The 26,280-nt window shown below is 38.3% G+C and overlaps 1 long non-coding RNA gene across 1 annotated transcript; it reads left to right on the top strand.

Moving 5' to 3' along the window:
• Positions 1 to 283: 283 nt before the first annotated feature.
• Positions 284 to 26,280, top strand: LOC311603244. The gene is made up of 3 exons (XR_014781018.1): positions 284 to 494; positions 22,673 to 22,743; positions 26,153 to 26,280. It is a non-coding gene; the product is annotated as an uncharacterized lncRNA (long non-coding RNA).

Below are 26,280 nucleotides of genomic sequence, written 5' to 3'. Positions count from 1 at the left end.
CTTGTTTTCCATGGAGAAGGTAGGCTGCGAGGTTGAATGGAGCTCAGATTGCTGCCCTGACTTGTTTTTGCCATGGTTTGTTCCCTGCAGAAGGCACTCTGAAGCTGCCAAAATGCCAAACAGCACAGAGGGAGCTGGAGGCTGTCACAGGCAGCGAGACTCCTTGCTGACCACTGGATGGCATTGCTGTCCTTCCTTTCCTCACAGGCTTCCTGTTCAGCATTCAGCAGAGTTAGAGCGCTCCTGCTGCCTCTTGCCAGTGTCTCCTCACAACAATGAAAAACAGTGCGTGGAGACTATCAAGTCCCTTGGCCAACAGGGAAGCCATTTCAGAGCCAGGTAGGCCCTGTGTGGACATACAGGACAGCACATACAAGGTGAAAGAAATGCTTCTTGTTTTATAAAATTGGCCTCCTTGGCTCCTCCTGGGATCTGTTTATAGGCCAGGCTCTCAGAATTGGGGAATAAGACCACCGAAGACAAGTCCAGGAGAGGTGAGCAAATAAGGATTTTTAACATGAAAGTATCTGAGCCTGCAAAACTGCTGAATGAGAAAGTGGAATGCTTTTATCTGATTTTGGAGGCAATCTGTGTTCAGTGAAAAGAGCCATTTGTTTGTTTGTTTTTTATTTACTGCCCTCTGGTGGAAACCTATTTAGAATTTAATTTTTAAAAAGATGTCCCAAATAGAAAGGAACAAAGAATCTTGTCACTTTGAAGACACAGTCCTGCAAAGTAAATACAGGTTTGTATTTGGAAAGTGCTTGGGGACAGGGCCAGCTGCCTTACTCAAGCAACCGCTAAGCAGAATTTTACACCATTCATGTAATCAGAGGTCACAGGAAAGCTCAGGAGAAAAACCTCATATGTTGTCATGTGCATGTTAGAATAACACTTCCTGTTCTTCCAGGGCTTTTAATTTTTGGTTATGAAGTCGTGAAAACGTAGTGTTTTATGTTGTATTTCTGACATTTTTCACCCCACTCATGTTTTCCCAAATGCTCAGCCAGTTTTCAAAGTCCACCGCACTCACAGGAGGCAGCTTCTCTGCTGGAAGGAAGCACAGCTCTGCCTTGACGCTGCCGCCTTGTTGACAGGCTGCTTGCTTCTGCTTAGTCTTACTAATGCACTAGCAGGATGGCCAAGCTCCAGTCCTGGAACTGAACCCCAGGTTTGCCATAGAGACATTTGGCTGAATCCTGGATTCAGAGGGAATCTCAGCCCTGGGGACTGAAGAGTGTGTCTGTGGGAGCAGAGAGCTGGACAGTTCCCAGGTCTGCCTTCCACTCTGTAGTTACATCTGGCATTCCTTTGCTTCATGCTGTCAGTCTCAGCAGCAAACAAAGAGAATAGATAGCCAACTGAGGAAATATTTAATCCCTCTCTTTTTCTTCCTTTCCTAGGAAATTAAATTTCTCTGCCTTTCCTTTCCTATTGTGTGTATTGTAGTGAATGGAGCTATTACTTGTCCACCAGGAAACATACATGTGCATACTGTAAAACCCGATCTATCTTTTTAAAAATATAATTCACACTCCCTTGCAAGACCCTTACAATCAAATTTTAATGCAAATCATCCTCATAGAATTTGGGTGATAAGGAGACACTGTTTGGGTCTATACCTATTTCTGTTGTGTAGTCTCAGCTATTTGACCGTAGACTAGTTGCACCTCTATTCTTGGGAGAGTACTAGTGTGCCTTAAGTCCAGAGATGGCCACTTGGTTGTGCCTCTGGGAATGCTGCTGGTGCATTTTTCTTTGTGGCTACCAAAAAATTTGGAATAGCTCTCTGAGTGTTGGATACCCCTCCCAAATGCCATTAATTTAAAGTATTGGAAATTAAAGGCAGTGGAATAGAATGTATCTCCATATATATAAATATATGAAGGAGAGGAGGCCTAACAGAAGAAAATGCATAAAAGTGTCTGAGGAGGAAGGAGCCAAGCACTGCTTCTGGTTAATTCTGGCCTCCATTCTGCAGCTGAGTTTACTGGAAGAACATTTCTTAGTGTGGTGACTCACAAAGGCATAAAAACAAAGAGTAAATAGACTCTTGTGAAGAGGACAGCTGGTTCTTTGATAGCCATATAATGCCTAGCTCTGGTCCTCCACTTTTCAGGGCTCAGCATTTTGGACAAAGAACATACCGAAAGTGCATGTGAGACTGACTCCCATGGAGTTGGCTTGAGAAGCCTCAGTTCACGATGAGTTTGTTTGCACCTAAGTCACATTCCATTTCCCATGAAGCAAGCTGTGTAGGAAGCTTGGTGGTCTGGGTTCAGAGCCAGTTTGATGCTGTAAAACTGTTAGGGAGGCTGTGGGTCCTCACACACGTGGCATGGCCTGTCTCATCAGACTCCCCTCTGAGAACATGTGGGTGTGAAGTCCCAGGACTTATCATTCTGTCCATTTCTGCTATACTTATAAGCTGCCTGCTGTTCACATGATCTTTCCTTAAATGTGGTTTAATGAAATTGTTTAGACTTACATCTGACTAAATTACAATCTCATTTCAGCCTTAGCTCCTTGATGTCTCTTCTCTCCAGTCACTTCAGTTAGTGTTTTCAATGTTTTCTTGATTTTCTGGCACAAGTTAAGAAGTCTCTGGGTGTGTTATAGATGTCTGACCACAGGAACATGGCATGAAGTATTGATACCTTCCATTGGACAGACATATTTCAGGGCTCTGAGGAGACAAGCTATGGTTTTCCCTGTGTTCAGATTAATATTACTATGTTATATATTCTCTCATGTTTTATTATAAGGCAATGGCTCCTTTAAAAAAAGAGCAGTCTGCACTGAGAGCAGGTTAATCCCACTATGTTCTGGAAACCTGGCAGAATCATTAATAAGGAAACCAGTTGTGTGTAGGTTTAAATTAATCAGCAAGCAGCCAGCAGCCAGAAACCTGAGGGGAGGAGAGAATGTTTTCCCTTGAAAAGAGAAAATATACTCCTCTCTCACTGAGAACAATACACACACACACACACACACACAGAGAGAGAGAGAGAGAGAGAGAGAGAGAGAGAGAGAGAGAGAGAGAGAGAGAAAGAGAGAAGCACAGAGGGAGAGACATACACAGACACAGAGAGAGACAGACAGATAGACACACACACACACACACACACACACACACACACACACAGAGAGAGAGAGAGAGACAAAGGCACAGAGAGAGAGAGAGAGAGAGAGAGAGAGACATACACAGATACAGAGAGAGAGACAGACAGACACACACACAAACACAGAGAGAGAGACAGACAGACAGACAGACAGAGACAGACAGAGACAGAGAGAGACAGAGACACACACACACAAACACACACACACACACACAGAGAGGCACAGAGAGAGAAACATACACAAACACAGAGAGAGACAGACAGACACAAACACACACACACACACACACACACACACACACAGAGAGAGAGAGAGAGAGACAGAGACAGAGACAGAGAGACAGAGAGACAGAGAGACAGAGAGAGACAGACAGAGACAGAGACAGACAGAGACAGACAGAGAGACAGATAGAGAGACAGAGAGACAGAGACATAGACATAGAAAGAGACAGAGTCAGATATATTAATGGAGAAACAGGTGCATAATGTCTATTTTGGCTGTAATCTTTTCTCCCTTAGGGTTCCTGTAAAGCTGTGCAAAAGAAAAGTTAAAATCTTTGAAAGATGGGCTGTGCCCACAGGGGAATACTTTCAAACTGTGAAGGATCAGAAGACAGTGGAGGCTTATGTTTACATTGGTAGGGAGAGTTATTTGGACTTTAATTCCAAAAGAACAGGGCTCACATTTAAAACTTTAGATCAAGTGAGGTGAGAACAGGGACACAGCCGTGAGATAAGAGAGCAGGATGCAGGATGTAGGATGCAGGATGCAGGATGCAGGGTGCAGGATGCAGGATGCAGGATGCAGGGTTCTTGTTGAAATCATTTATCATGTTTCTTCTTAGAACTAGATTGAAGAGTGCTAAGAATAATTCTAAGTCAACAAACAGCAACTAGGAGCAAGGAACAGCCATATAGCTGTTTAACACTGGACAGTATTAAAACATTCAGAGTTTGTATTACGTCTATATAAGTAAAAAAAAAAAAAGATTCAAGAGAAAAGAGAAAGTTACTGATTTTGAACCAAATGTATTTGATTACAAGTTTGTGAGATACCATGTTTTAGTTACTTTTCTACTGCTGTGAAGAAACATTATAAACAAAGCAATTAATAAAGGTATTTACCTGAGGGCTTGCTTACAGTTTCAGAGGGTCAGTTTGTGAACATTATGGCAGGGAGCACGGCAGCAAGCTGGTAGCCATGGTGTGTGCTGGAGCTGAAGCTGAGAATTTACTTCTGATATGCAGAGAGTGGTGGGGGGCGCACTGGGCTTTTGAAACCCTGAAGCCCACTTCAGGGCACACTTCCTTCAATCCATCCACAACTCCTCCAACAAGGCCAACCCCTTCCCTTCATCAAAATGCTGAATCAACTAGGACCAAACATATAAACAAGTCTAGGTGGGCAATTCTCATTCAAATAACAGTTTATTTCTTTACATTGTTACATCACTAAATCTAAGCATTTTTTTTTAAATATATGTGCTTACTTGTTAAAACTGAGGTGGGTTTATTTATTTACTCATTTTACACTTTCTTCTGTCTGTCTTTCTTTTTTTCTTTCTTTCGTTGGCAGCCATAATGTAGCTGAGAGCACTCGGCGCACACTGGATGTAGTTGTATTATACTTAGAGGTGAATTTGAACTGTGGCATCTCCCAACAGAAACAAGCTTGACTGGCATGCCAGAGGGCCCAAACCTCTGCCAATTGTAGAAAGTATACTTTGGACAAATCCTCTACCACCCTGTGTTCCTTTCTTGTGGATATCCCAGATGAGAAAAAAAAATGTTTAATAAGTCACAGGGTTATCAAAATAACCAAACTAAATAAAGTCAGGTAACCAGTGCTAAGGAAATTAGAAATAAGTATAAAGATATAACACTGTATGTTATTCCCAAATGTGTATTTTTTTTAATGGATACATAGCTCTAGCTTCTTATGTGTAGCACTGAGGAAGTTGCTTTACTTTCTCCATGTATTAAATGAAAAAGATGGACTATGTCATCCACTCACAGAGCTCTGGCTGTGATACAGAATCTGTTCTTGCTGTGATAATTATCTGGTGCTCTAGAGCATCCCCTATGCCTAGGTGTACCCAAGAGAAGACATTGGTACCTGTGGCTCAAGAGGAATATTCACTTTTATCTAATGGAATTGGTCATATAGTCATTTAAAAGAATCTTTGGATAAACTGTAGTGGGGTAGGGCAATTGGATTATATATTTTCTTTCAAATGTTTATATTTGTATAAAATTGTCTTTAAAAATGCTGTTATATTACTTTAGAATCACTACCAACACTCTTGGCATGTATGCAATGAGTTTGAGAGACAATGTCAGGTCCAGGAAAGCTGGACAGCTCTGCAACCTACATAAGTAGAAAGATAGAAGGCATCACAAGCCTTCATTCAAGAAAAGCAGATTATTTCACTTTATGGACCTGCACCACAGAAAGAAGGGAACTGGTGATTATCATATCTCCAGACCAAGGAATTAAAGGAGGTTTGCTGTCTTCAGTGTTGGAGCTCCTTCCTTGGGTGGCTGCATAGCTTGTTCCCTCACTGACTGCATGAGGCCATGCTCCCAGCATTCCATATTTTAAACTAGCAAGCTATTTAATATGCTTTGAGGATATATACTTTACTTAAATTTGAACGTTCTTGAAAAGTGGGAAAATTTAGTGATAATTGATTTCACAAGCTAATGACAAGTTTACAACTGGTGGAAGGAATAACGGAAAATACCACCAAAGGAATATTTAAATCAGGTCCTATATAGACTATGTACGATCACTCACAGAAATCCTCTTAACTGAAAGGCAAAGCTGAGATATTCAGGAAGGTAATACCATACAAGGAAAGCTTTTTATTCTTTTCTCTCTCTGCATCTGTAATATACATGCATATAATACGTACTTTGTATAATTAAATGCTATATATTCTCATATGTCTGTATATAAAACATAAGTATATATGGCTGTTGTTATATAGAAACACATGCATTTAATATAACTACATAGACATAAATATCTGTATGTTTATGCCAATATATCAAGATATCTCAAAATGTGGGTATTTAAACACAGCTAGCCGTAGAGTTTTGGACATGTAGACATATAGATTGAAATAATGACACACCATATAGGTGTTGAAATCCATTCAAATATATGAAGAACAAATAAAAAGAACACTTAAACAGAAGCACAAACATGTTATTACTAATTTTAACCCCAAGCAACTATCTCTGTTTTGGTGAGCATTAACCCTCTTTGGTCAGTTGCCTGCTACTTTATATGTGTAGCAGAATTCACTATTGTGGTATCTCACTGACTTAAATTACTTAGTGCTGACTTACAATATGATCCAATCTTCCAGAATCCTTCAGGACATTTCCAGCTTTCAGATGGGATTCTTTTTTCCATCAAGGCTGGATTTACTTGCATATGATGCGCCTTGTGGCTTTCTGCAGATTATACCTCATCATAGTGGCAGTGGCTGTTTTCGGCTCCTTAATTCCACAGTTTCCACCAGCCAATGTAGACAAAATAGCAAGTATGACACTATTATTGTGGATAAACAGTTTGACATTGTGTTAATCTGAACCACAATGAACATAAATATTACAAACATGTAAGGCATATTTTATGTCTTCCTTAACATTAGTGTTTGGTATCATAACCTAATGTAATATATTAAGGATCTTCAACACAATTTTTATTCTGAAAGCTGTTAAACCCCTAGATTAAAATAATAGAAATGCAGTTAGGAGTTGAAATGTTCTTGTTTATTAATATTATGCTCTTATCTTGTTCCTCCAGTCCAACACAACCTATACGACTGACATGTAGTTATTTTAAATTGCTTCTTAGTGGCTCCTGCTCTAAGGCTTGCAATATCTATTAAGAATCTTAATGAGAGGGATTATAAACCTTCTTGCCAAAGATAAACAATATAAATGTTTTGATGAGAAAGGATAAAGTGAAATGGAATTTGAAGGTGGTATAACAGCAATCACCAGACTGGAGAATTTTTCCTCTAGAAAAGAGCCTTATCCCAGTCCAGTGTGGAGCACAGCAGCCTGGCATTAAAGCATGGCTTTGTTTTGTTTGGTTTGTTTTACAAAAAGGGATACACATTTCATTGCATGATAAATTATTGGCAAGCTATCACTTTATGGCAAGTATTATTTGCCTGGACCCTTCATAGGAAGCATTTGCTGTCTCTTGTCATATCCTAGTTTATTGTTTTCTTCTAGTATTCAAATGGAGATAAACAAAATGAAATGAAAGTAACTTAAATATTAAGATACCTATTCTGCATATAATTCTGGATATCTCAAGATTTTGTGACTGGAACGTCTTGTTCTGTCTGAATTCCTATGTGCAATTTGGGGTGTATATGAATGATGTGTGTCTAAAGATCCAATATGATACTTCTAATTGTTATTTATCATTAATAATGGATTTGAAAATCCTCTTGTTTCTCTTCTCCTTCATTACTTCATACCTTCTTGATTTCTATTATGTCCTCAATTCCTTTAGCCTTACATGTCCACGTGATACCATAGCTAAACAATAAAACTGGGAAATTTCTGTTTATTTGATTCAAACTTAGATACCTAAGTTGTTCCTTAGATCTAAGTTAAAATACATATTGAAAATGATTACAAATATAATTTTTGGAAAATGACATATATCTCTACCACAAATCAATAATATCAATCAGCTAAAATTACAAATCTGCAGCTACGCAGCAAGTGAATTCTCTCTCTTGGCAGAGCATTAAGGAGCTATTGAAGAACTTCATTAAGATGCCTAATTTGTGTCTCCAAGGAAGGGAGGAATCACTTTCATTGTGCTCTGATAGTCTGCCCATATGACTGTACATAATGATGACCTTCTTTTCTTGAGCCTATCGTCGCATTTTACAAAACAAATGGATCCTAGTCACCATTACTGTTTTCACACCTAACAAAACAACTTTATACTTTGAATTTTTCTTTCTTTCTTCAGAATTGAATAGTTTTTGTTTTATTTAAACAAACAAACAAACAAACAAACAAAAAGGTGAAAAAAAAACCCACACATCCTTATCTTGTCCGTGGAAGTAACCAGTCCATCAGTATAAAAGCTGTCTATTATTTCAATGTAATTATGAAAGCTCTGATGGCCATTTAGTTTAGGACCTAGTTATTTTTTAAGACAAATCTGAACATTTTGTATAGCTAACATGTGATTCGTGGTTTTTACTATGTCGTTTCTCTTTGAAATGACTTGCAGAAAAGCACTCTGTGAGCTCAGGTAAGACTTTGGCTTAAAAATGGATGATTTGGGGCCAATGGGTTAGAGGAGGAAAAGCTTCTAATATATATTAAAATTAAGAAAAAATATTGTTTTTTTTTCCTTTCTATCATTTAAAAAAGTTTTCTTTGTAATTTATTCATATTACATCCTGATTGTTATCCCCTCACTTGTATCTTCCTGTTCCTACCCACCCTCCCCTACACCTCTGAATGGGGGAACCTCCTCTCCCACCATCTGACCATAGCCTATGAGGTCTCATCAGGATAGCCTGCATCCCCTTCCTCTGAGTGCCCTCAAGGCTCATCCCCTTCCTCTGAGTGCCCTCAAGGCTGTCCCCATCAAGGAGAAGTGATAAAATCATGGGCACCAGAGTGAATGTCAAAGGAAGTCCCTGCTCCTTCCATAACCATGGAGAATGAGCTGTCCATTGACTACATCTGAACAGAGGGTCTAGGTTCTCTGCATGCATTGTCCTTGGTTGCTGCATCGGTTTGTGCAGGCTCCCCTGTGTCCTGATCCACTAGCCTTGATGGTCTGCCTCTGGAGCTCCTGATCTCTCTGGGTCTTTCCATCCCCTAACTCAAAGAACTCAAGAAGTTAGATGCCACGAAACCAAATAATCCAATTAAAAATACAGAGTTAAACAGATACTTTTCAACAGAAGAATATTGAATAGAAGAGAAATCCTTAAAGAAATGCTCAGCATCCTTAGTCATCAGGGAAATGCTAATTAAAATGACTCTGAGATTCCATCTTACACCTATCAGAATGGCTAATATAAAAAACTCAAGTGACAGCACATGCTGACGAGGATGTGGAGAAAGGAGACCACTCCTCCATTGATGGTGGGAGTGCAAACTTGTACAACCACTTTGGAAATCAATCTGGCACTTTCTCAGAAAATTGGGAATAGTGCTATCTCAAGACCCAGCTATTCCACTCCTGGGCATACACCCGAAAGATGCTTCACCATACAACAAGGACATTTGCTCAACTGTGTTCATAGCAGCTTTATTTGTAAAAGACAGAATCTGGAAACAACCTAGATGTCCCTCAATTGAGGAATGGATAAACAAATTGTGGTACATTTACACAAGAAAAATATTGTTAAAATGAGCTCATGTGGTCATTTTCTGGAAACCCAGATATGAACTGGGCCAGAGAGTTCATCTAACTGGCCAGTATTTAACTAAAGCTTACTTCAAATTTTGGGGAAGGAAAAAAAAAAAAAGAACGGAGTGTAGTGGCATGGATCTGTGATCCCACACTCAGAGAGAGATAGAGATGGGGCAATTTCTGTAAGTTTGAGGCCAGCCTGGTCTACAATGCAAGTCCAGGACTCCTGGAGGCTACACAGAGAATCCTTATCTCAAAAAAAAAACAAAAAACAAAAAACAAAAAAAAAACCCATAAAACCAAACAAAAACCAAAATAAATAAATAAATCCTAAGTTCATATTTAAGATGTGTTTGGAATGGTTTTGAGCCTCCCTCTGCTCTATAAGATTGTCCTTTTTGTGTGTAGAGGCCGGCATGGCCGCTGAGCTGGTACCCAGCCAGTGTGCTTCAGCAGAACCTGGCAGTTCCTGGTCAGCAGAGCAGAAGTCATAGAATGCTTTGGGAGCATCCAGAACCTGTGTTGCTAGTTTCCCCGTCAAGGGAACTGATTGGTTCAAAATACATCCCACTTTTACTTTATTTCTTTTTAATCAGAGAAAGCAGTAATATGAGGTCACTCCTAAATTTTGAACTCAAACTGTATTCAAACAGAAAATTTGGATTTTTTTTTAAGATAGGGTTTCTCTGTGTAGCCTTGGCTTTCCTGGACTCGCACTGAACACCAGGCTAGTCTCCAACTCACAGAGATCTGCCTGCCTTTGGCTCATTGAGTGCTGGAATTGAAGGCTTGCACCACTGCGTCCAACTTGGATTTCTTTTTTAAAAGCAGAAATAGAAAAACATGGAGAATATATAGTGAAAAATAGTCTAGGCTCCAATCTCATTACAGACTCTTTCATCTGGCATGAGATGCAAATATCTTTTCCCACAGGCAATAACAATGAGGCAGAGGGAGAAGATACGATATGGGCAAATTATATAGGGAAGAAATTGAACTTCTATCTCTGGGTATTTGTTTATTCTGAAGTAGTAAACTTAGAGTTGTTTGTAGTTTTGTTGTTCTTGTTTATATAGTTGTCTCAGGATAAATGGGTTTTTATGAAATCCTTAGAAGAGCATTAACCAATGATGAAACACATGTAGTGAAGCAATCTGTTTAATCCTTGTATGATTGTGAGTATAAAGTTTTCTTTTATGATGACTAAAGTCTGTTATTTTTATACTGTTCAAGTCATTTAGAATAAGTTGGCTGTTAGCCATGAAAATATTTGAAGGCAGTAGTCATATGCTCCTTGGAGTAAGATGTCTTGATCCTTTGTGTATCCTTAGTATTGAGAGCTTGTGATTCAGTTTTACGGTCATGCATCCTACCAGTTTCTATTAAGTTATAGATTATTAGACAAAAGCCATAGTACCAGGGGGAGGATATCTCCTGAGTATCTGTTCATCAAGGAAGTTCCAAAGGTTACCCAAGGAATACATTTGCCTACCATAACTAGATGATAAGACCCAATTGCTGAAGACACTACACGTGACATATGTATGGTGTGAAAAAATTAAGCTAGAACTAAACTAGAAGATTCCTCCCTGCCAGCTATCATTCATGGTCCCAAGAGGTATTATGTAGGCAGCTGGTGGACAAAAGGCATCAGTGGTCTTACCTAGACATGAATCCTGTGATTTACAAGACCAGGCTGCAGGCAACACAATAGCATTACTACTCTTCTTGACCTGCTCCCCTGAAGAGAATCCATATTGGTACTGAAAGTGTGGTCAAAAACCTTCGGTGAGGGAGGCCATTCACCCTACAGAGGAAAAGAATTTTTTATTTACCTAAATTGACAGGGCATCAAGCTGCCTTCTACACCTTTATGTTTATAGCTACAAACAGATGCTACTCTCAACCTGAATGTGAGAATCTTCTCTTTTTCAAGGAATGGGGGGTGGATAGTTTTGAAAGGTACTAAAAATAATTGGTAAACGAGGGTTCAATCTAAATAAGACATTTAGATAACCTGTTCAAAGGCTTGGGGGAACATTGTAAAGTGGACAGAAAGAATATAAGAGCCTAAAAAGAGAAAGAAGGGAAAATCATCTTTTAGGCAAGATACAGACATTTTAATCATGAGCTTGCATCAACTGCAGATGCTTACACTGAGTTTGCACGTGAATGGACATACCAATGGTCAGCCATGGATGGAGAAGGGGGTCAGGGGTCTCTTATCATCAGTGCTGCTGATTGATAGATTCAGGGAGATGAAATTATTGCCTTCACTATTTACTCACTGATGATCCCACCAAGGGATGGTTTCAATACAGAGGTCACTCCAATGGCCCCGGTTAAAACAAATGGGTAACAAAACAAAGCCATAAGGCATGATTCTGGGAAAGGTATTGGTTGAAGGTTGACTTATAGGGATAAGAGGGAGAAAAGGGTGGGGAGAGAGTGGCCATATATACCTGTATGCATTCATCAACAAAATTAACCAATCAACAAAACAACACAAGTAAGCTAATAAAATGAAGTCACAAGCCAAAATACAAATAACCACTTAAAAAGAATAATCACAGGTAGAGTTCTAGAATGTGTGCTATTTGAGTGTATCTAGGCTCCATTTTATTTTTTTTGAGTAAGAGCCACATTGTCCTTTCTGCTTAGGTTCAGTTATGCTTGAAGACTGTATCATATGTGGCGGTGATGTGTATGCTGTTTCCTTATTGCCTTCAGATTTAGTTGTTTCTCCAGTTTAAATTCCTCATGCAGCCATCTCTCTTGAAGACAGACCTTCATCTTATTAACCTCAAATCATTAGTCTGGTCTAAAAGCATAATGAAGTTTGACTGTAATGCCCAGCATGCTTTCTCTCCAAGTGCTGTGTTAATAGAAAAGTTACTTTCTAAGACACTGAAAACCATTTTGGATGGTCTAGAACAAAGGGAAGGAATCCTTTTTACTAACCTGTTCTCACTGTGGAGCATCACCTGAAGATGAATGCTTAAAAATTGCAGTTCGCTATTAAAGTTTCTTAGTGCCTAATTTAAGTTTTCTCATCTCTTGTCAAAACCATTGTGACTGACCTCGTTAACTCCCTTGCTGAAGTGTCACCACATCATGTTTATGTGCCCAATGCATTCTGCATCCTAAGGCTATCCTATTCAGTAATTCTTTTCAAAGAAATAAATTAGATGCATCAGCCATAACTTACTGATAATAAACCTAAATTGAGTCCACTAGTCCAGATTCCAGCAAATTTTATGGAGGGTGAAATGTAGTGGAGACTCAGTCAAATGCACTGATTGGGCTCAAATATGGCCTGATGCTTTGAGTTTTCAAGAATTATTCAACCAAGCCACTGAGATATTCTACTTTACATACTTTGGCTCAGGAGAAAATTAAACTAGCACATCCAGTTAAAGTGTTTTCAACAAGAAACTCACTAATATTTTAGATACAGAAATGATTTGCACAGGGAACTTAATCCAAAATATCAATACCTATAAACGTTGGTCTAAAACTTTTACCTAGTAGCTGCTTATTCATTAAGAGAGACCTGCATGCAATGTCTATCTATCTGATCCACTGGAAATCTGTCAAAGAATTTCTAGGAAAAAATAAGAAGTTTATTTTTATTTTCTTACATTGGCCAGAGATATATATGTATGACACCTTTATATTGTAATGGCCTGGGGTCTCACTGACTTCCTTTCACTGGTCTTTCTTTGCATTTGCTCCTACAGCTTTGCAGATAACTGCTCTGTTATGAAAGTGATTCTTGGACTATAGAGACAAAACCCAGAAGCTAAATATGAGTTTTGGAAAACATATTATATGTCATGAAATCTAACTTTCAAAGTAGTTCATATTGTGAGGTTTCAAATAGCTACCCTGAGTTCCTCAAAGACAGGGAATCACTGTAATCAAAGACACTATTCCTTTTGGAGAGCAGATGAACATTTACCTCTTAACTCATGGTCCTGTTTCTTCTGTGAAAGTAGTGCGAGTTCAAATCCTTATACCAGGTAACTTCTGTACTTTTAGAAAAGTACTGATCTAGTAAATGCATCTTAACAACTTTAATATTTTGTATATATGCATGCATGCATTTATGTGTATATGTGCGTGTGTGTGTGTATATCAGCTTGTACACACACCAAAGGACAATTTTCAGGGGTCTGTTTTCTCCTTGCTCTGTGGGTCTTGGGGATGGGGCCCAGGTTGTTAGATTTGGGAGAAAGGGCCTTTCCCAGCTGAGCCATCTCAGTGGTTCTAACTGGGCACCTTAATACCAAGAACAAGCCTCTTAGCCTATCTCTGCCTATGGAAAGGAAAAGGTAAGTGCATGCTATTGTCATGGGGAAACCTGGGAGAAGAACAATTGGACTGTAACTCAAAGACTTGCAATCTTCTCCTGGCTCTTCACTGCAATTTGAAGTTTTGTGTATGTGTTTCACCGTCTATGAGATGAGACCTGAAACATCTTCTTGAAATATAGAAGAAAGTAATTGTGATGAGGAACCAAAGCTGACAGGCTCTAACAAGGCAGCATGGCTTGTAAGCATGCATACCTAAGCCTTCCTACCAATGAAGCAGCTGTTTCCGTGCCATTCTCCGTCTCTACTTCTACTTTTCAACACTCAATGCAAATGTTGAATCCCATACTTTCCCATGGGATAATTTTGGATAACTCCTCTTTTCTTCAACCAAACTTCTTTCTCAGTTTTTTCAAAATCAGTCTTGGCCAAGAAATATCAATTCTTCCTTTTAATTGTTCTACTCTTTGCCCGCATTGTCCCAATCAGTTGTCACATTTCTATTAAGCTAAGTAAAAAATTTTCTCATTCTGCATCCCTATAATTTCAATGTTTGAAAATATAATGAATGTTTAATTGAAATTTTATAAAATACAAGCTTTTGGATTTCCTAGTATCACTTTATTCTTTTTTCTCTTCAATCTCCTTGCCCCAGCTTTATTATCCCTGCTCCAAATCCTCCTTTGAGATTAAAATAAAATCGAAGACCTAGGGCTTCCCTACTAAGACCCTATTTCTGGTTTTCTACTCTCTGTAACTCCTAAATACTTATCTTTATTTCCAATTTAAATAAAATCTTTTTTTTTTAAAGAAAAATGTCCTAGTCTTATAATCTACATACTATAAAAAAACCAACAAGGTTCCAATTCTAAAACCTCAAAGCACTTTCAGAATCACTAGAAACAAGTGACTGGGCAGTATGGCTTCTGAATCTTTATGTTTAAGAAGCATCAGTTCTATGCACCAGGATGGAATGTTTGTGATTGCCTGAGACTATCTAGATCTTACTGCGAGCACAACAAAGAAAGAACATGAAGTCCAAAGCAGAAATATGCATGTGTCTTAGCAGACACTATGCTTTCCTCTGATAATGTCATTACTGCTGGTGGTAATCATATTGCTCTGCAAACAGAATAGATTTTCATTTTATTTCATGGTCCTAATGAATAGATCTCTACTTATGCTACTACAAGTCATTTTAGAACAGCGTCTTCTCTTCCACTGCAGTGAGAATAATGGATGATCTTTTCTACAATTACTTGGCTGTAATTAAATCCGGATTTTGCTGACTGCTCTAATGGTTGAGTGCTGAAACTTGTTGCTGGAGGTTTGTGGTATCAGTGGACTGGCAGTTCTATTGCATAGCTATCTCCCTGGAGGACGGGGTATGATTTTATCAGGCATAGAGCCCTTTTCAGTACATCCTGGGCTCAGCAGACGTGAGTTCAGCAGGAAAGAGGCAACAGTTTGAGCTGCTACCTGTTCTAGTTGTACTTAGACTTGAGAACTAAATAGCTTGCAAACATTCTCCTGTGAGGTGAATGTGTTTGTGTAGGCTAAGGGCATGTGCATGAGGAAACGAAACATTAGGTATAATCACTAGATGGACCAAGTTCCACTGGGGACAGGGACATTGTTGTTCTCATTTCTGTGTCCCTGCTCCCTTTCATGGCATGGAAGTTAGCATATGGAAGGTTCTCAGTTCCATTGCAACCAATTTTAGACCTGAGTTAGGCCTGAGCAGATCACATGCAAGTGGGGAATCTTGGTTCCTAAGAAATCTGGATCTCAAGGCCAACAAGGATATTTGTCTTCTATGATATTGGTCGAGAGCATGCCATTGTTAATTTGGGTACGTTTAATGTTCAATATCTTTTCTCCACAGCATCATGATTAAAAGAGAATACAGTATTTTTTATCTGAATGGGTATCACTTCATGCATCCAGTTGCTTTCTGTTCTAAAATCGTCTCTTCACTGAGCAGTAAACATTTCTAATGGTTCATAATTCCTTGAAATACCTAATCTGAATCTATAAGTTTGTCAATGTTCTTTTGTGTTTTCAGTTTTTCTTATGAAATAAACATGGCTTTCTAATATTATACACATAAATTCCTGAATAAAAATTATATTGCTTTTCCTGACTTGTTGGAGGACAATAGAACTCTAAGAGCAGAAGAGAGAAGGAGTAAAAGTAGAATGTCAGAAAACCAAAGAAGGAAGCTATGGTTTCTAGAATGCATCCTTCCCACCTCCCTCTCAGTAAAATACAGGAGAATACTTGTTAGGGCACACATCATGTGACATTTTTGTTTCTGGTCCTGTGCTTTTTAAGGATGACAGAGGTTTTTTTGAGGTTTCTTGTTTACAACGTTGAAATAGGAGTTGTGGTTCCATCATCAGATCCCATCCTGAGAATTGCTATTGCCTTCAACAAACATTTTCTTCACACTTTACCTAGACTTTCTAAGATAAGACAGCTAACACCAAAAGTATTCATCTGTGCTACTTCATCATTGGCTTCCTTTCTGCCTGGCTTAGTTTCAAGTAGCACCTTTTGGGTTCCCAGTTATGGTATAATTTTCTGAGAGATAGTAGAATGTAGTGGCATGGGTGGCTCTTCTTCAATTTGATTAAATGTTTCATTTTGCCATGGTTAGTCTAAGACTTTCATGCGATTGAGAGACAATTCTTATTTACTTTAAAACTGGCCTTTTAAATTCTTCTCTAGACTTGTTTCCTATGTCTAGGTAACAGTTAAAAAGAAGGACAAGTGAAAAGAGATTGAATGGCCTCTCCATTGGCTTTTCTTGCCTTTTGGTATGAAGGATAGGGACATATAGACCTGTTTGTATTGATTAACTGCCTTTTTCTGTATCTTTCCTTCTTACTAAGTTTGAAAGGATGACTGACAAGCCTATCATTATCTTACTCTTTGCAGTGGTTTGCATGAGAGTGGCCTCCGTAAGCTCATATATTTTAATCTTTGCTTCCCAGTTGGTGGAACAGTTTTGGAAGGATTAAGTCATATGGCCTTGTTGGAGGTGATATGTCACAGGCCATGGACTTTAAACTTCCAAAAGCTCATACAGATTGCTACTGTTTTGTGGATCATATATAAGCTCTCAGCTACTGCTCCAGTGCCATGCCTGTCTGCTAGCTGCCATGCTCTCTACTACGATAATCATGAACTAAGCCCCTGAAACTGTAAGCAAGCTCCCAATGAAATATTTTCTTTTATAAGTTATCTTGGTCATGGTATCTCTTCACAGCAGTAGAACCGTAACTAAGACACTCTTTAAGTTACAAATTTTTAGATGCAGTCATAAGTTTTGATTGTCCCTATACTAGAGTGGGAGTATAGGAAAGACCAGAAGAGCGATGTTTTTAAATGAATCATGAGAACAAAATGAGCATATCCTGCAGTGCTGAAGGATAGTACTACAGGGGTAAGTGTTACAGTGACCCAGGCATCGGTTTCTCAAACTGATAGTCTCATCATTCTTAAGGTGGAAATACCGAGATCCCTAGACAAATCATTCAAGATTCAGAATTGTTACTTTCTTCTAGACTTACATAATGAGAAACACAGGAAGAAGGATGATTCTGATGTAAGTTCTGGTGTGAGCCCCTCTGGTATAGTGCAAGTACACTTCCATCATACAGCAATGAATTTAAATGGAAGTCCATCACTTGGAGTCTTAACCTTAAATACGTTCACAACCTCTAGAGCATAGAGCCTCAAAGTCCTTCTCAATGAAAAGATTTAATAACAAGTCCTCTTCCTCCTCTTCCTCCACTTCCTCTTTCTTCTCCACCTCCTTTTCTTCCATATTGTAATGAGGCTCATACAGCTAGCAGAATGAGTTTTATCTAGTGTTTACTCTCTGCCAGGCATTTGTTGCACATGTAATGTGTTTGTTTCTTCACTGTCACTAATAAAGCATAGCATCTACATGTGAGAACACAGAGACAGAAAGAGGCTGAAGGGACCTTTTAGGCTCTTTTGATTTGTGATGGATAGAGTGAAACTCTCCAGATCTTGTTCATAATTACCTTCATTTTGTAAGATATCTGACTGAAAGTTTGGATACTTTTCTTTTCATCTTCTTGCCTCTTATTTTCATTTTATTAACTATGGAGAAGTTGTTAACTATCCATTGGTTATAATTATAAAATATGGTTACTAGCTATGTCTGAGTAAAAATTGAGAACGAAATCAATATATATCCAAGATAGAGTTTACAATATGAACATTTTGGAGGGCATTGGAGGAAACCAGTTCCAGGAGCCCTCTGATTTTGATCTTTTCTCTCTCTGTAGCTAGATCTGCTTTATAAAAGAGGAAACTATAGGAACAAATCTAATTTTTTTTCTACAAGTTCTCCTTATACTTTTAGAAATTATTGAAACCTGCAGAAATTTTGTATATATTTTGTTTGTTACACAGAGCCTCACGTTGTTAACTCAGTCTGATCTTGAACTCATGGCCATGATCATTACCTTCCTCTTCCCCTTCTTCTTCCCAAGAGCAAGGTTTACAGCATGTGCCACTATGTCAGCCTTACATACATTTTATTTATCAAAATTACTGCATTTGAAATAAAAATATACTTATTATAAGCACTAACTTATAAAATCATAATTATTACATACTACTATTAAAAATTATGAAACTGAGACTGGAGAGCTGACTTACTATTTAAGGGAACTTGCTGCTTTTGTAGCCGACTTAAGTTCAATTCTCATTACTCACACAGGCACCCAGCTGCCTGTAACTCTTCATACGGAGGGTCTTACATGCCCTCTGGCCTCTCTCGGCACTTTCAGAAACATGACATATGCTTATACAGACATACACACATACAATAAATGACATAAAAGATACATCTAGAATAATATAAATTATGAAGTAAACCATATTTACAAACTGAATGTGCTAGGGAGAAGAGTGACGTTTTGCTAAATTATTAAAAACCTGCTTCATGTTTGGATGTATAGGTGTTGACTGGTATTTGTTCTTCTGCATTTTAAGTGCTGGAGTATCATATCAGGTAAACTTCGGGAAACTCCCCAGTTTAGTCCAGGAAATAAAAAAACTTTTCTGGCAATAAGGTTTAGTATTAGTATAAAAATGCTTTTAGTATTGTAGATCTTCTGGAAAGGCTTATGCTCACCAAAGCCTCTCAGACCATCCTTTGAGAGTTCTCTTCAGTAGTTTACAGTTTGATGGAAGCATACAGTTGATTCAGTAGACTCCAATCCTAAATCTCTTTCCTACTGGCAAGAGTTTTGTGGTACTAGTTTATCAGTTGACAATTAGAGTACACTCTGGCCTGGGTGCGGTGATGCGCACATTTAATCCCAGCACTGGGGAGACAGAGGCAGGTGGATCTCTGTGAGTTTGGGGCCAGCTTGGTCTACAAAGCAAGTCCAGAACAGCTAGGGTACTGTTACACAGAGAAAAGCTGTCTCAAAAAAACAAAACAAGAATTACAGTAAACTCATTTGTCTGTAACTATGGTGGGAACACCAAAGAATATGATATGAAACAATAAGGAGATACTGCAAAGCAAGAAAAATCTATCTGGCTAGGCTATTATTTTTAACTCTGACAGCTAAGGAAAACCAGCTACAAATTCAATATAAATGGAACAGAAATAAGAGTGAGAAGCACAATCAAATGAGTTTCCATGATAAGGAATTGTGTGTGTGTGTGTGTGTGTGTGTGTGTGTGTGTGTGTGTGTGTGTGTGTGCTCACTAGAGGTTTTCAGATGCCAATAAAACAGATTTTTGTAAAATCATGTGTTAGGGGTTATACAAACATTATCACTTCTTTTTTTCAGCAGTGAGCACTTGAAAGCAAGCCCAAGATGAAGTTACTTGAATTTTACTCCTAGTAAATTGATCACTTCAGTGAGTAGTCATTCTAGTACCAGTGTTTATTTTTCACAAAATAAACAGTATCCTTAATATCCTATTAGCTTATGTTAAAGTCAATAAGAATGACAGGAAAGAAGGATAAAATGGTGAAATAACACAAAATATCTTAAAAGGAAAAAAGTAAATAATATACAATATCTCTGCTATATGCTCAGTTTCTTTACTTTCAGTCTTTAAGAGTAACTATGACATACTTTTTAACATTGTCATTGATGCTGTTAATAAGAATACAGCTTTGCCTTTAAGTGTAGAAAAGGTTCAAATACTTTATACTCTGCATATATGTAATAGCCAATTCAATTTCATTGCCACTGCAGAGTATCACAGAATTACAATAGTTTAAACAGGTTGACTCATGCTATAATAATGCATGTTTTTATAGAAGTGCTACATAAAACATATACAATGAACATAATGTTTAGTATACCATAGATTATATTTGGCATGTTCAGTAGTTATTTTATAAGCATATCTGAAATTTTATATCATTCCTAACAGATGGGGGAATAAACAGTAACAGGACTTGTTAATCTTTTTATTATACATTGGGAGAAAATAAGTAATAATGTTAGGAAAAAACATATTGAGGCTAGAAAACTATATAAAATGTTTTAACACCCATTTAAAAATCTTGGGGTAGAACAGGAACATAAAGTACCTTAAAATGTTTCAGCAGCATCTGTTATCAGTAATGGCTGCTCTATAAACCAGCTTTGTACGGTAAGACAAATATTTTCTGGCTAAAATACAGCCAGCTGTTTTCTGAGATTCAGGAAACAGATATATGCAGAGTACATGAAATAGTGGAGGAAAACTTCAAAACCTAGAGTGTAAAACAAATTAAAGTAAAAACAAAGACTCATTTCTGCCTTGGGTCTAAAAGTACTTGGTGACCCCCACCCATCTCTCTTGAAGATGGACAAAGTCATGTCACCCTAAGCTTCCAAGCCTCAATTGCCTCCTAGTGCTCACAGCCTAGACCTGAGTGTGGAGTATTCCACCATGCACCTTCTGACACATCACATGCTTCAGTGTCATCCTGGATCACTGTTGTTTCATCTTTTTCTGTGATTTACACATCTTTTCTATCTTGGCAAACCGTGCTCATGTTCTTACCCATGTTCTGTTTAGGAAACACTTGCTCAATTTAGAAGATAATGATCAAATATTTTTTCCCAATGTTTACAGGGTGCTGGGAAAAGGACTCAGCTTCCACCAGCATCTTTACAGAACACTGTTTTCATACCTCCATGCACATGCCTATTACGTTGTGCATTCATCACGTGCTTACAGTCTCCTCTGCACTGTGGGCAATGAGATGCTGTTGTAACTTCATTTCTGTGTATGATAGTAGGAACTACTATGTATAATAAAAATATTAACAAGTCCTGTTACTGTTTATTCCCCAATCTGTTAGGTATAATATAAAATTTCAGATATGCTTATAAAATAACTACTGAACATGGGTAAATGGTAAGGATTTCTGAAATGTGTTTTTTTTTCTATATAGGTTTTTAAAATATATGTTAATTGTGTTTATTACCTGGATTGTGGTGCTAGTATCATGGGAGTTTCCTTTGTATACACCAAATTGTTTACACTGATTATGAGTTGTCTTTGTATGCCAGTTATGTCACAGTACGTTATTTTGCAAAAGAGGAACATAAAGAAGTCAGAGCCTATAGCAGTCCAGAGAAGACCCTTGGCTTCAAGGCTGGTATTCTTCATCTACTTGGAAATCAAAGGATGCAAGATACCTGGGAATCAGCAGCACTGGTGTTTTGTAGCTCTCAGTTTGGTCTTTAGGTCGCTGTGCAGTCTTGGTGGTCCTGCTGATCAGAACCAGTGTGTGATCGGTGCCACCATGTTGGATCTCCTTAAATGCATTTTAAGAGACATGGAATTCTAGTATTCTGTTAAAAATGAGGCCTGGAATATAAATCTTCTGGAGCAAGTAACTGAGGTGGTGGCAGATTAAATTTAGAGCAAAGGTCAAACGCCCTTTTGTGAAAACATTAAGCAAGAAAACAGAAAGAAGCAAAGAAAAGATTCTTGGGACAAAGTGACAAAAGAGGGGAAAGTTCTTTACAAAAAAAAAAAAAAAAAGGAGCTGCAGACAAGCAAAGACCAGGGTCTCTTATACTGAAGAACTATAAGGTAGAAGCCTTTAGAGTTAAAGGGGAAGTGTTTCATTTGTGTGCTCTGCTTTATTTTAATAAAAGGCAGTAAACCTAGAAAAGAATTAATTTGCTTTAGAGAAAGCTGATCGGAACAAATAACTACATTTTTTTTCCACGTGTGATAGCACAACCAGGGAGGGTTATCAATGAAGATGGGAGAGACTTGTGTGTGTGGAGGGGCTTCTTCTCTTGCTGTGCCGTTTTCTTTTCTGCCCTTGATGCTTGCATGGCTTAAGGTGGAAGCCAAAACACCTTGCTGATTGGCTCCCCAGAAAGCGCTGTAGTTTCAGGGATCTAAAAGCAGTCCACCATCTGGTACTTTTAGCTTTAAACAGCCGAGGTTTTTTGGAGATTTGGGGAATCTTTAATCCCCTGTGGTCTCTCTAGTCTACCCTCCTAACCTCTAGCCTCTGCCTCTTGCCTTTGTTGGTTACAATACACACATTTGTTGCTCTTCACCAAGATAATCAATTAAGGTGTTTGAGAGTGCAAAATCTTATTTCATGTATAACAACTACTCTTTCTAAAAAAACAGTACTGTAGGAAAGAAAAAGAAATAGTGAAGAACAGTGGGGTTTTGAGTATTAATTGGTGGTGGAGGAATTTGGCCACCAACAGTGAGATGTGGGTAGCAAGTTAGTCATCTGTTCAAAAGATTGACATTTTCTGCTATCTTTCTGTTATCTTTGCCTTTAGTTCACACCGGTTTTGAAAAGAAAAACAGGAAACAGTCTCATGTGTGGAGATACTGACTAAATCAAGCTGAGGTAAGTGTAATCCAACTATAAATACAGACAAGTCAAAGCATCGGAGTGGCTCAGTCGACACAGAGGGAAAGAAGTTGGTTGACCCTATCACACATAGGAGACCCATGAGCAGGGAGGAGATACCTGTTTTCTTATAGTTTTTCCAAGCTGCCTGAGGTCATAATGAAGCCCAGAGGAGTCCAGAGGCCCTGATTGAGCCTCTCCCATCACTCATTTCCAAAAATTTAGGAAAGGTAGCTTGGGAAGCAATTAAGGATTTATTTTTCAGCCTTTTATTGCTTTTTGTACAAAATCTGGATCTTTCAGCTTCTGTTATTGCTATTTATTTTAAAGCACAGATCCCAGAGAAATAAAGCAGTTCAAGATTTTATGTCATATTTTTCCTTTTAAATAACCAGAGGAGGAAACAAAGCACAGATGAAAGCTCACACAAACCTGCCAGCAGCACATACAATATGTATGGTTCCTTTGTTTCTCGTGTCATATTTGTTTATTCTAATTTGACAAATAAGGAAGACTTTCTGTGTCTAAAGCACTAAAAATGTAGGCATAAAAATTTCTTGCATTTCAGAAGATGAAAATTCAGGGAGATAGAGCTATAGATGACCTGATACAAGGATTCAGCTAGGGTATAACACTGGAGTTAGCATGCATCTTTAGCTTTCATCTGTCTTCTGTGATGGTTTGAATAAGAACGGCTGCCACAGGATCATGTATTCAAAGAGTCAGTTCTTAGCGGAACTGTTTGGGAAGGATTAGGAGGTGAGGCCATGATGGAGGAGGTGTATCGTTTATGGCAGGCTTGAAGTTTCAAAAGATTCCTTGGATTTTCAGTGTATCTCTCTCTTTATTGGTTCTAGGTATAGATGCCAGCTCTCTGCAGTCCCTTCACCCTGTGAACTATAAGTAAAATTATATGCTTTTTTTTTTTTTGGATAAGTTGTCTTGGTTGTGATGGTTTATTATAACAACAGAAAAGTAACTAAGATACCTTCTCAGCTGCCATTTTTTTCCCAGGCTACAATCCATGGACTCAGTCAGTTCTACATGGGCCCAAGCCTCTGGCTTCTTGCCCTGACTTTCCTCTAGTGATATACAAGAAGACATCCACAGAACCACTCAACTGTTGTTTTAACGATGTAGAAATATAGATGTGTTAAGTTGTTTTCAGTGCAGGAGGTACAGGTCTCCTGATGGGTGAGGGAACAGGAATTGATGCCTGCTGTTTCTCTTTGTTGTCACTTAGCACACATTCTTGTGGCACAGAGAAGCCTACTAATGGGTTAACTGCTTAATATCAGATCACCCAGGCCTAAGTCCTTGCTCTTCTCTGTCAGAACTCACTTGTCCTTGTGTATACCACAATCTTCAAATGTTTATGTTTAGAACAGATATCTTCTCAGGAATCTAAGATTATAAAGCTCATCAATTATCAATCAAATATTTCATTTAGTTAGCAAATAAATAAAAGTTAACATGAAAAAATAATTTCTGGATACATTTTGATCTCATATCTATTAATACTAACTTCAGCTTTCTAACAGTCATACCAAAACTGTAGACATATCTTTGAATTTTTCCTTTCATGCAGACTTACCATACTTCATACACAAAAAAACGGCTTGGCCTTTGAAATGTAGGCACAATCTGAGCACAACAGCCTTCTACTGCTATGTCCTCCCCAAGGCTCTTTACTTTATGAGTGGGTTTCTCCCTAAGATCTCCCATATATTACCACAGCCACTATCCGGCCTATAATATTATAATGTTTACCTTCTAACATTGGCTTTTAATCTTGAAAAATGCTTCCGCCCCTTGTTAAGAGTTATGATTTCAATAGAGATAGCTATGTATATTCATGATCAACATTTCAATTATATCTTTGGGGCAAGATAGTTTCTTGAGATGATTTAAAAATGCTATGGAGACTAATAGAGCAATATTTCGAATAACACTCTGTAACTGGAAAGGTTGAGCTATTACTCTCTTAAATTGACTCAGATATGCTGAGGTCAAGTCTTGGGGCAATGTTGTTGTTCTCTTCACCTATAACTTGCATACTTGCTCACAGGGGCAGAGGTCTGGGCCAGCACTCAGGGAACTAGTGTCATTCCTGTACACTTAGACTTCTTTCTCCTTGATGGGACATTTCTGTTCCTAAGTCATTAGTGGATACATACTACACAAAGCTGTTGTATTATCATTAGTCAATGACAGATAAATTACTTCCCATAAGAACCTAGTAAAAGTATATTAAAATCCCTAGGTGTTTCTTCCATTAATTGTGTATAAAACTGTGTCTTGATTATGCGTACAATGTAGGATTTCTTTTATTCTGGAAATTAGGTCTGTATTTTTCATCACCTGCCAAAGAGATAGATGTCCCAAGAAAGAACAGACAACTGCTCAAATAAATAGAGCATCAGCTTCACTCTTCCACATTTTTTCCTCAAAGGTTTTATTCTGTGTAGCAACATGGGCTTTTTAATTAGAAATTTCAGAGCTAGTCTTTAAAAAGCAATGATGAGTTAACAAACTTTATGCATCTATAGCTGGGTAGGAAAGCTGATGGACATATCTTCATAGGAAACCGTCAAGAGTATGAAGTTCATCGACTTCAATACCCCTATAATCTAGACCAGACTATGACATTCTGAAGGCACGTGGGAACCACTTCTTATTCAGTGCTTCTATATCGCCGTAGTCTGCAGACACAATAGCCTCCAATATCTTCTCTTTCCTGCTTCCTCTTTCATTTTCTAGGTAGTTACCAGATCCTCGCTAGACACAGAACAGTACTGTCCTGGCTCCAGTTCTTTGAACAGGCCTGTCCTTAGAGCTTGAATAGTGGATACCAAGTCCCAGAAAATAAGTACAAGATTGGGAGTCTGAAGCCTGCGTGGAATCCCAGCTCTGCTATTAAAATCACTCTGTGACCCTCCGCTGGTCACTTAACCTACTGTGCTGCTATTTGCTCATCTGTAAAATTGCTGTCCCTCTTAGGCTCTTTGTGAGGATAAAAGAAAATAATAGGTGGCAAAGTGCAGTGAATGGTAAAAGTCTAATACTAAATCAAAGTATTATCATTTTAGAAATTTATCCCCGAGTAGTGCTGACATCGCCATACAAAAGTTGAAGCTGCAATTAGGGGCCTGCCTCATCTCTGACCCACCAATATGAGAGTATACTCCCAACAGTGACCCAATTTCAGGCACCCTATGGCTACCTGCAACTCTCCCTTCTTATGCTTGCTATAGGTACAGCAGCTCAGAAATTATTTTAGGCCAATTTCAGCACCAACTAGTCTATAGTCTTACTTTTTAAACTATTATTTCCAAAAGATAATGTTATTTAAGCTGTTAGAATCCTACACATCTCTACAGGTTTATGTAATTTCTTTTTTGTTTAGGTAAACAGATCCTGACTAAAGCCTTCTATGTGCCAAGCCTTGGGAACACAAAGGACAATGTCTACCCATCTGAGAGAGCCGGCAGCATAGTACGACTAATTAAGAAAACATGTTAAAAGCAAGAGGAC

The sequence above is a fragment of the Acomys minous genome (genome assembly GCF_964271855.1).
Source record: "Acomys minous genome assembly, chromosome: 8".
Taxonomy (NCBI): Eukaryota; Metazoa; Chordata; class Mammalia; order Rodentia; family Muridae; genus Acomys; species Acomys minous.
Note: the sequence above shows the minus strand (reverse complement) of the source record. Positions and strands in the feature narration are given on the sequence as shown.